Raw genomic sequence first — 8,971 nt, forward strand, 5'->3', positions numbered from 1 at the left:
GAGAGAGAGAGAGAGAGAGAGAGGTAGGGGGGAGAGAGATAGTTAGTTTTGGGACTCAGGTGTGGGCTATTTGCCCCAAATGCTGAAGGAGATGGTCTCATGAAACTAAGAAGAAGTAACCAACCATATGACTTAGACTAGAATAAATGGGTAGTTAAGTTATGACCTAGGTCGGAAACAAACCAGAGCTTATGTATGGCCTAGGCATTTATTCTTGTGTAAGAAGTCTCAGAGTTGTTAGTTTGGGAACAAAGAGGCCAGGTGGAAAAGCCCACAACAACACCCTCTCTCCCTCCTTCTCCCCTCTTCTTCTTAGACTCTGTGAGGTGGACTGATCATCTCTACCGTAGGCTCTCTCCCACCCTGGTTGATCACACCAACACAGGCTTAGAGCTACAGTGCTAAGCAACTGTGGACATTCTTCTCTGAAACCTGAGATGAAATAAACCTTTCTTCTTTTAAGGCTGTTACTTCAGGAATTGTATCACAGTGACTCAAGCTTCACAGTGACTTCTATAGATAGTATAGTGTATGTTCCCATAATACCTTCTTAGTCGTCCATATCACTGAAGTGCATGTTAACTGACATTCCTCATTTCTGCTTGGCCAATGATTATGACCAGTTTTAGGATCCTGCAGGTTTGGGGAGATAAATAGATCAGTTGAATTTCCATTTTGGTTATGCATGAAAAGAAGTGAAATAATTCAAGAACCATTGGAATGTAAAACCCGAAATCCAGAGATCTTTGTGACAGTATGTCATCATCTCTACGTGGTACCATCAGCAGCTCTGGAAGAGAGCAGAATTTACATTCCAGGTGAGCAAAGCAGATGGTAAAAGCCAGTGACAACTTAGATTTCAGGCTTACCCTATTATTGCTATCTATGCTTTGTCTTTTTGGTTTTTGAAGAAACAGGGTTCATTTAGCTCCAGCTGACTTTACTGCTGTTACCCCCGCCCCCCACCCAGTTTGTAGTTGTATTCTATATAAACATAGCCTAATAAATTGACAATTTATTTATAAACTAAAAAGACAATTTCCCTTCTAAGTACATAGGTATGATAGTCTATCAGGGACGGATGGGTGTCTCACTAAGCCCTCTGAGGTCTGTATTGACATAGAGAGCCACGTATTTGAATAGCGTTATTTTCAGAGTATAAAGACATCTCAAAGCTGAGACCCCTTGCAAGGACAGATGTTGCTCCTTCCCAGTTGCTTTCGTAACATGCTGTTAAAACTGGAGGAAGATTTTTTTTCCTTCCTTTTATTAGCTGTGCGGATTTCAGACAAATAACGTGGTTTTCTTCTCATCTATCCCAAGCTTCTTGAGATTAAAATTCTCATCTTGTTTTGTCTTCTGTCCCCAGGATCTGACACGGGACACCATCACTCCATTGATGTTTCTTGTATTTTCCTTTAGTTGAGGTGGGGATGAAGGTCATAGCTAGAGGGAAGGGAATTGTTAATGATTGTGTTGGAAGTGAAGGGGGTTGGACTGAATCTGTATAGACGGGAAATAAAGCAGGTTTAACTGGTAGGAGCCAGACATTATAGGTTCCCTATGGTGTGTTACTGAAGAGGCAGAGGCCAAAGTACAAGGACTAGCCCACCAGGGAAAATGAGAGCCAGACTGTGCCTGCTTCAGCTCATGCATATTTGGGGGTTGGGAACAGCTGGATGATTTATATTAGTGACAATGACAGAGCCACCTGTATATTCACTAATAATACTGTGCATCTCAGTACTTCTGATGGTGCTTTCTGAGTGACACAAATAAATGGAATCTCCTTTCCATTTATTTACTTTGTGCTCTCTTTTCTCTCCTCTCTCTCTCTCTCTCTCTCTCTCTCTCTCTCTCTCTCTCTCTCTCTCTCTCTCTCTCTCCTTTAGGGTTTGGGAGATCATCCAGTCTTCCATTTTCTTCTCTGGTAGTTAGAGTCCTGGAGGTGATGGTACTGTTTTGGGTCAAGTTCATTTGCTCTGTCCTACTGCAGAAGATAGAAGATGTGTTTAGCTGAGCTCTGGAGGGCCTGAGGTCACTCTTTGCCTTCCTTCTTCTCCTTAGTTAAATCATAATCACCTTGGCCAGAACATGCTAAGTCATCTCCCTTGGCTTTCACTGGTTCAGGAAATAGAAACTTAATTCTGATCTCAGCGAATCCTAACTTGATAGGAAATGAGAGAGGAGACATGAAGGAGATGGAAGTGTGAAGTTCCTGCCAGACCAAACACAGCCTAATATTCTACTACTTGCCTCCCATTTGGTTTATTTCTGTAGTGAACGCCTGTCTCATCAGGACGCTGAAAGTCAAAGCATCAACTTCTAGGACCAGCAAGCTGACATCGCTGTTGTGAGGATGTGAACTTGGCTTCCATGTCAGTGTTTCTGCTTCACTGGAACAAGGAAACAGAGGGCTTTGACTTTGTTTTCTGGTGTCCATTGGCCTCGCCCCTCTTTCTTCCTTCCTTTCTTACACAATACAAGTGACTGAAACGTTTCCCCTTTCACCACTGTACGGATATAGTGTCAAGATAAAGAACAACGATTTTCCCCCCCTCTTTGAGGGTTGGGAGGAATATTGGTTGTTAAGCTCCATAGAAAGTTATTGGTTCTAGATGCTTTGAATTTTAAAACACAGTGGACCAGGGAAGAAGAATGGCTGTTCATGTTGATTTGAATTGTTCTTTCAATAGGTAACTACTGGCCCAACTGAGAAGTAGCAGTTTTCACTTATTTAGGGTTGTATAAACAAGATTATAAGTATGTTCTTTTAGGTCAGATTCACAGAGGATTTATATGTACAATGCTGGAAGTGAGACCTGGAGAGCTACAGTGCAGGCAGATATAGGAAACAGGGGGTCTTAGGGTCGACCAGATAGATGCAGTCTCATCTGCCACATTTACCAGAGTTCTAAAAAGGCCTCCTCCCCAGTATACAATCAGACTTGACCTCCAAATCTGAGTACACATGAGTTCGTTTGTAACAGTCTGGGGGATTTGAGAAGTTCAGGCCTACCAACATCCCCCTAGTTACAATGTAATATTTATGAAGTTTGCCATATTAGATTTCATGAAGAGGTGAAGTTATTATAAGAATTCTAAATGATCTCAATTAATTTATAATTAGAGCCTGAAGAGGAGCCAGAAAGCGTGTGAACTCAAGTTTTAGAAGAACTGAATTTTAATATACTTCTCTTTTCTACCTTTTCCTCCACTTTATATAACTATTGATTTATTCACCCCATCTCCCCCGGCTCCCACAAAGTTATCAAGGTAAATGCTAAGAAGTGGCTCAGACATTTCTAGACAGGTCATAGCTGTCTAGATAGGTTTTGTTTACATCTACAATGTTTAAAACTTTTCCAATTTATTTTTACTTCATCAGCAAAAAGGCCAAACTAAACCAAAAAACAAACAAAACAAAACAAAACAAAAACCCAACACCAACCCTGTTTTTTGACCTCTATTGTAAAAGGAAGAACTTTTCAGCTAGGTCTGTAAATTCCGTGAAGTACTTCTTCCATCTCATTCCCAAGGGATCAATTCTCAAAGGTTTAAGTTGTGCCCAGAAGGTCCCTGGCTCACCTCATCAATGCTCCTTGTTTGGAGCAATCAGAGAATAACATAACTGAGAAGTATTGCTTTCAGGAACCTACTTCATGTCACCAAACATTGTCCTCAGAGACAGCAATGATGCAGGAGGAAGTGAATTTTATCATTTCACCATTTTTTCCTTCTAGAGGAGCCCTCAAGGGCCAGCTTTTAAGGTTTATGCATATACATATATATGTATATGTATACATATATGTGTGTATGTATATATGTATATGTATGTATGTATATATATATGTGTGTGTATATATATGTTTAATTTTTTTTCTTCTGGTCTACTCTCCACTTAACCACACAAAGAAATTCTTGCTTCTGGGACCTAAACTCTGGTTTCACCTTTGGTCTCTAGTAAGCATATTTGTGTACTTACCTGTATCCTGTGTTACCTGGATGGGGAGTTGACAGGGTGGGTGGTCCTGATGTTGGGTGGGAGAGAGCTGGCCTACTGATTTGCGTTCACAACTAACCATCAAAGATGTAAAGCGAGCAGAGCCATGAGAATTTTATTAAATGCTGGTGAGCACACTGCATTGAGAGTCTCCTTTATGTCATTTGTTCTTGTGTCATAGTGTTCTAAGCTGCTCAGTTCACCATGGATTTCTCAAACAGTGCTAAACTTCCTGGTTAAAGTTAGGGTTGTCCCTAGGCCATGTAGAGAGCTCATCTACTAAGCAGGAGGCCCTGGGTTTGATCCTCAGATCCGCAAAGCAAAGCAAAGCAAAGCAAAGCAAAACAACAGAAACTGCCCAGGAAGTTCTTTTCTTTACACATAGATCCAAACCTTGATGCAGAGTTTTATTATTATTACTATTTAAATTAAGGAAAGATGGATTAAGAAGTCTTAATTAAGACACAAACAGAAAAGGCACAGAGTTGGAAAGGGCTTGTGGGTGGAGGTGGTGACAGATCTGGGAGGGAGATGAAAGGGTATGTTTAAAAGTAGTCTGGGGCGGGTGAGATGGCTCAGCGGGTAAGAGCACTGGCTGCTCTTCCGAAAGTCCTGAGTTTGGATCCCAGAAACCACATGGTGGCTCACAACCATCTGTGATGAGATCTGATGGCCTCTTCTGGTGTGTCTGAGGACAGCTACAGTGTATTACACCGGAGCGAGTGGGGCCTGAGCAAGCAGAGGTCCTGAGTTCAATTCCCAGCAGCTACGTTTTGGCTCACGGCCATCTGTACAGCTACAGTGTACTCATACACATAAAATAAAATAAAAAAATAAATCTTAAAAAATTAAAAAAAAAATAAAAGTAGTTTGTATTATATACATATATAAAATTGCCAAAGGACAGATTTAATAGATGTTACACACACACACACACACACACACACACACACACACACACACACACACACAGAACCTCATACAAATAATCCAGGCTCTCTAAGACCAAAGTAAGATGTTGGACTAATATGACTCAAGCCCTCTCAAACTTTGCATATGAGACACAGATAGCTACGGACGATAATGGGAGTGCCTACAGTGCCCACAAATCCAGGTTATATGGGGTTTATGTCTTTCCTGGTTTCTGTGCATAGTGAGAGAACACAGGACCCGCCACCAGGTTCTGAGATCAAAGACAATTTAGATGGTGTTTTAATTAGGTGCTGTGAACAGACACCATGACCAAGGTTCTTCTTATAGGGCTAATAAATTGGGACTGGCTTACAGGGTCAGAGATTCAGTCCATTATCATCAAGGCAGGCATGGTGCAGGAGGAGCTGTGATTTCTACATCTTCCTCTGAAGGCTACATCTTCCTCTGAAGGCTACTAGCAGAACTTGCTTCCAGGCAGCTAGGATGGGGGTCTTAAAGCCCTCACCCACAGTGGCACACCTACTGCAACAAGGCCATACCTACTGCAACAGGGTACACCTTCTAATTAGCGCCACTCCCTGGGCCGAGAACATACAAACCATCACAGATGGGAAGGATAGACATATATGAGTAAAATAATTTAATAAGGTTTAAAAATTCACCACATTGAGTACCTACTCTACTTGAGTGGCCATTGCAGAGGACAGAATTTACTGTAACATTAGGAGACACTTGAGAACATTTCTCCCAAGTCAAGTAAACTTGAATAAATTAATATCTTCTCTGGGAGACTCATCAGAGATGCTCTGGCCACTAGTGTGAGAATAATGGAGTATACATTACACTAACACTGTTCACACAGGGCCACAGCAATTAGTGGAAAACCAGAAAAACAAACATCTTATTTTATACTTTATCTAAACTTTTTTTTTATCTACAAAACTTCAACCTATCAGTCCTGGAAATGTTGTATGGTTTTTCTTTTAAAAAAAACCACAGGTATATGACCTGGCCTGCAGGTCCAGTAATTCAGGGGAACGAGGAGGGTCACAACCTGTGAATAAAGAATAGGCGAGAGAGACAACAGGACTCAAGGAAGCATTGCTTGTCAAGAGCCATTTACTTAGTGCAGCCAACCATATTTAAAGCAAAAATCTTGGAGGGGAGGGGGAGAGGAAGGAGGGAGATGAAGGGTTACAAAATCTTCTGGGGTTGAGCTCCGATGTGACAGGTAAGGAGGGGGTGGATGACAGGTGGAGAAGGGGTGGATTTCCGTGAATGTTCTTTTCCCAGGGCCAAGCCGGATCCTTGTGATTGTCAGGCAGGATGTTAATCTCCAGGTTCTCAGTTAGCTGGGGCAGGATATTTATCTCAGGGCTCTCATGGTTCCCAACAGGTATATGCTCCCTTTCAAATTAAATCTCCAAAATGGGATAAAATTTAGGCTACTGGATTTATGCATTCACTCAACAAATACTGGCTTTGGACTAGGAGTATAATGTTTCACTAGCTATCCTGTAAAGTATGAGACAGATATAAAGGCAGAGAGAACACCTTAATTAAATATGGTCCACAACTGAAAATGGTGTTGTCAGCTTGGTAGTAAAGAAGCACACGCTTTTAATCCCAGGACTCTGGAGATAGAGGCAGGCAGATTTCTGAGTTCAAGGTCAGAAATCTTGGTCTCTAGAGTGAGGTTCCGGGACAGCCAGATCTATACAAAGAGAACAGGTCTCCAAAACCAAACAAAAACAAAAGACAAACCAGAAAGAAAAAAAGACAATGTTTTTGTTGTCATGGATGTTTGTTAGGAATATAGATGTAGCTAACCATTAGGAAATTGTCCCCATACAGACACCTCCGAGAGTGTAAATGTGTTAATATACTAGAGGCAATTAAACCTCCCTAACCTGCTTCTTGAAGATGCTAGGCTGTCTCCATACAGCTCTGTTCTGACTAAATGCATCATCCTGTTCAGCTAAACGGTTGGCTTTATTTTTCCCTCAGTAACAATTGCTTAGCTGTTTTTATATCATACCTCACAGGACTTCTTTCATTTATACACTTTGTGCTTCCCTGGTATTCATTTTGACAATAACAGCAGCTGTGGTAGCAAGAAGAGAATTAAACGGAAATCCCTGGGAAGGTTTTGCTTTTGAACAATTCCTTTGCAATATTGCCTTTGGCTGCTTTTATCTTTGTGTGACCTTTGTAGTCCTGCATTTAAAGAAGGATGCTTGGAACTGGAAAATGTGGTTCAGTCAGTGAAGTACCTGACACACAGACATCAAACATGACAACAGAAGTTCATATTCCCAGCACCCATGTAAAAGCTATGCAGGGTGGCGATGGTCTGTAGCCCCAACTTCCCCAAAATCCTTTTCTCAAGAGGAAGAAAAATGTATTACCAGGACTTAACCACCTCGCTCTCTCTCTCTCTCTCTCTCTTTCTCTCTCTCTCTTTCTCTCTGTTGTATATATATGCATAATTGGCATAATTGTTCATAAGCATCTGCATTCGGCAATGTGTACAGGTCAAGGGCAAAGGTCAATTCAGTCACTCTTTTTTGAGATAGTCTCTCATAGAATCACTGATTGTCTAGACTGGTTGCCGGGTATCTTCCAAAATCCCACCTGTGGATTTGAGAAAGAAATAAATGCACATTTTTATTTGTTTATCTTTGACAAATGTAAATAGTCTATGACCTTTATAGAACAGTATTTCCATGTACTTGATTTTCCTTTTGCTTTGTAATGAAAAGACAATGAAAACAGATGGATTATAACCACAAGCCAAAGGACCCAAGAAGCTTAAAAGATCTGTTGCCTGAGTAGGGAGGGAGGTTCTCTGCTGGGCACACCCAGGACTTCTCAGAACAGGCCACATTCCTGCAGGATAGAGATTCTTTGAGAAAAGGCTTTTTCTCAGTGACAGTGTAGCTTGCCCTTGATCGTGGGGGCATGTTGGGTAAATAGTTGAAGAATGCCTCTGTAAGAAACATGGTAACATTTTGCATCTCTCTCCCTCTGTAATTTTAGGGGAAGAGAGAATCCTATGTTAGCCTCAATATCAAAGTCTATAACTACACTCAGAAAATAGAAAGCAATTCAATAAGTTAAGGGATCATAATGCTTGCATTGATGGAGCTTAGGCCTTGAATTTCTGAGCTAAACAGCATCTTTTGTGGCAGGAAGAGCTCAAGTTTCATCTTTTATTCTGGTGTAAATTCATCATTAATGTGTTTAAGGAGTAGATACAGGCTTGGATTGTAAACTCTCTTTATAACATTAAACAGTAGATTTAATAAAAAAAAGCATCCTGGCCTTTGCAGGCTGTATAAGTGACTGATAAGAACGGAAGCAGAATTGATATAGTTTGATTGCCACCACAGTGAAGTAAGTCCACATGGACCAGAAAATGCACACAGGAGCAGGATGTCCAAAACACCAGCTAGGGAGATACTGACTCGGAAATGAGACAGGAAATGATACAAGAAGATACGGGATACCTCAATTAAAAATTGGAGAAAAAATTGTAACAATAAGCATGAAATAACTAGATTTTCTAGTTTTAGGATACATGATCATACCAAAGGAAACACACACACAGCTCCATCACTTTCAGGATAAAAACTAAAATGATGTTTGCATAACACACTCCATCTCTGTGTACTGGAAAGACTTTAGAGTATTGATCAGCAAGGTAAGCGAATGCATGATAACCACAGGCTGAATGTCCTTACCGTGATGGTGAGACAGAGAAATCCTGACCTACAAGAATGCCTGCACTGTGTTTCTGTTCTGAGGAAACGGAAACAGGTAAGAGGAAACGATTGCTGCAGAATGCATGTGTAACTACACTATTTCCACTGAAAAAGAAACCAGGTTCAATAGCTCTATAGAGGAAGGAGCTTGTAGGAGGCTTCGGGGCTAGCGTGCTCTGCTTCTTGGCCTGGACTGCACCATTTATTTAGTTAGTTACCTACATTTTTATATACAGTTTTTTGTGTGTGCAGTCTTTTTTTAATTTTTTTA

General features: G+C 40.9%; 1 long non-coding RNA gene across 1 annotated transcript; it reads left to right on the plus strand.

The window, feature by feature from the left end:
* Positions 1-68: 68 nt before the first annotated feature.
* Positions 69-4,145, plus strand: LOC116076014. Its single transcript, XR_004112782.1, has 2 exons — positions 69-818; positions 2,281-4,145. It is a non-coding gene; the product is annotated as an uncharacterized LOC116076014 (long non-coding RNA).
* Positions 4,146-8,971: the final 4,826 nt, after the last annotated feature.

The sequence above is a fragment of the Mastomys coucha genome, unplaced genomic scaffold (assembly GCF_008632895.1).
Source record: "Mastomys coucha isolate ucsf_1 unplaced genomic scaffold, UCSF_Mcou_1 pScaffold4, whole genome shotgun sequence".
Lineage (NCBI taxonomy): Eukaryota > Metazoa > Chordata > Mammalia > Rodentia > Muridae > Mastomys > Mastomys coucha.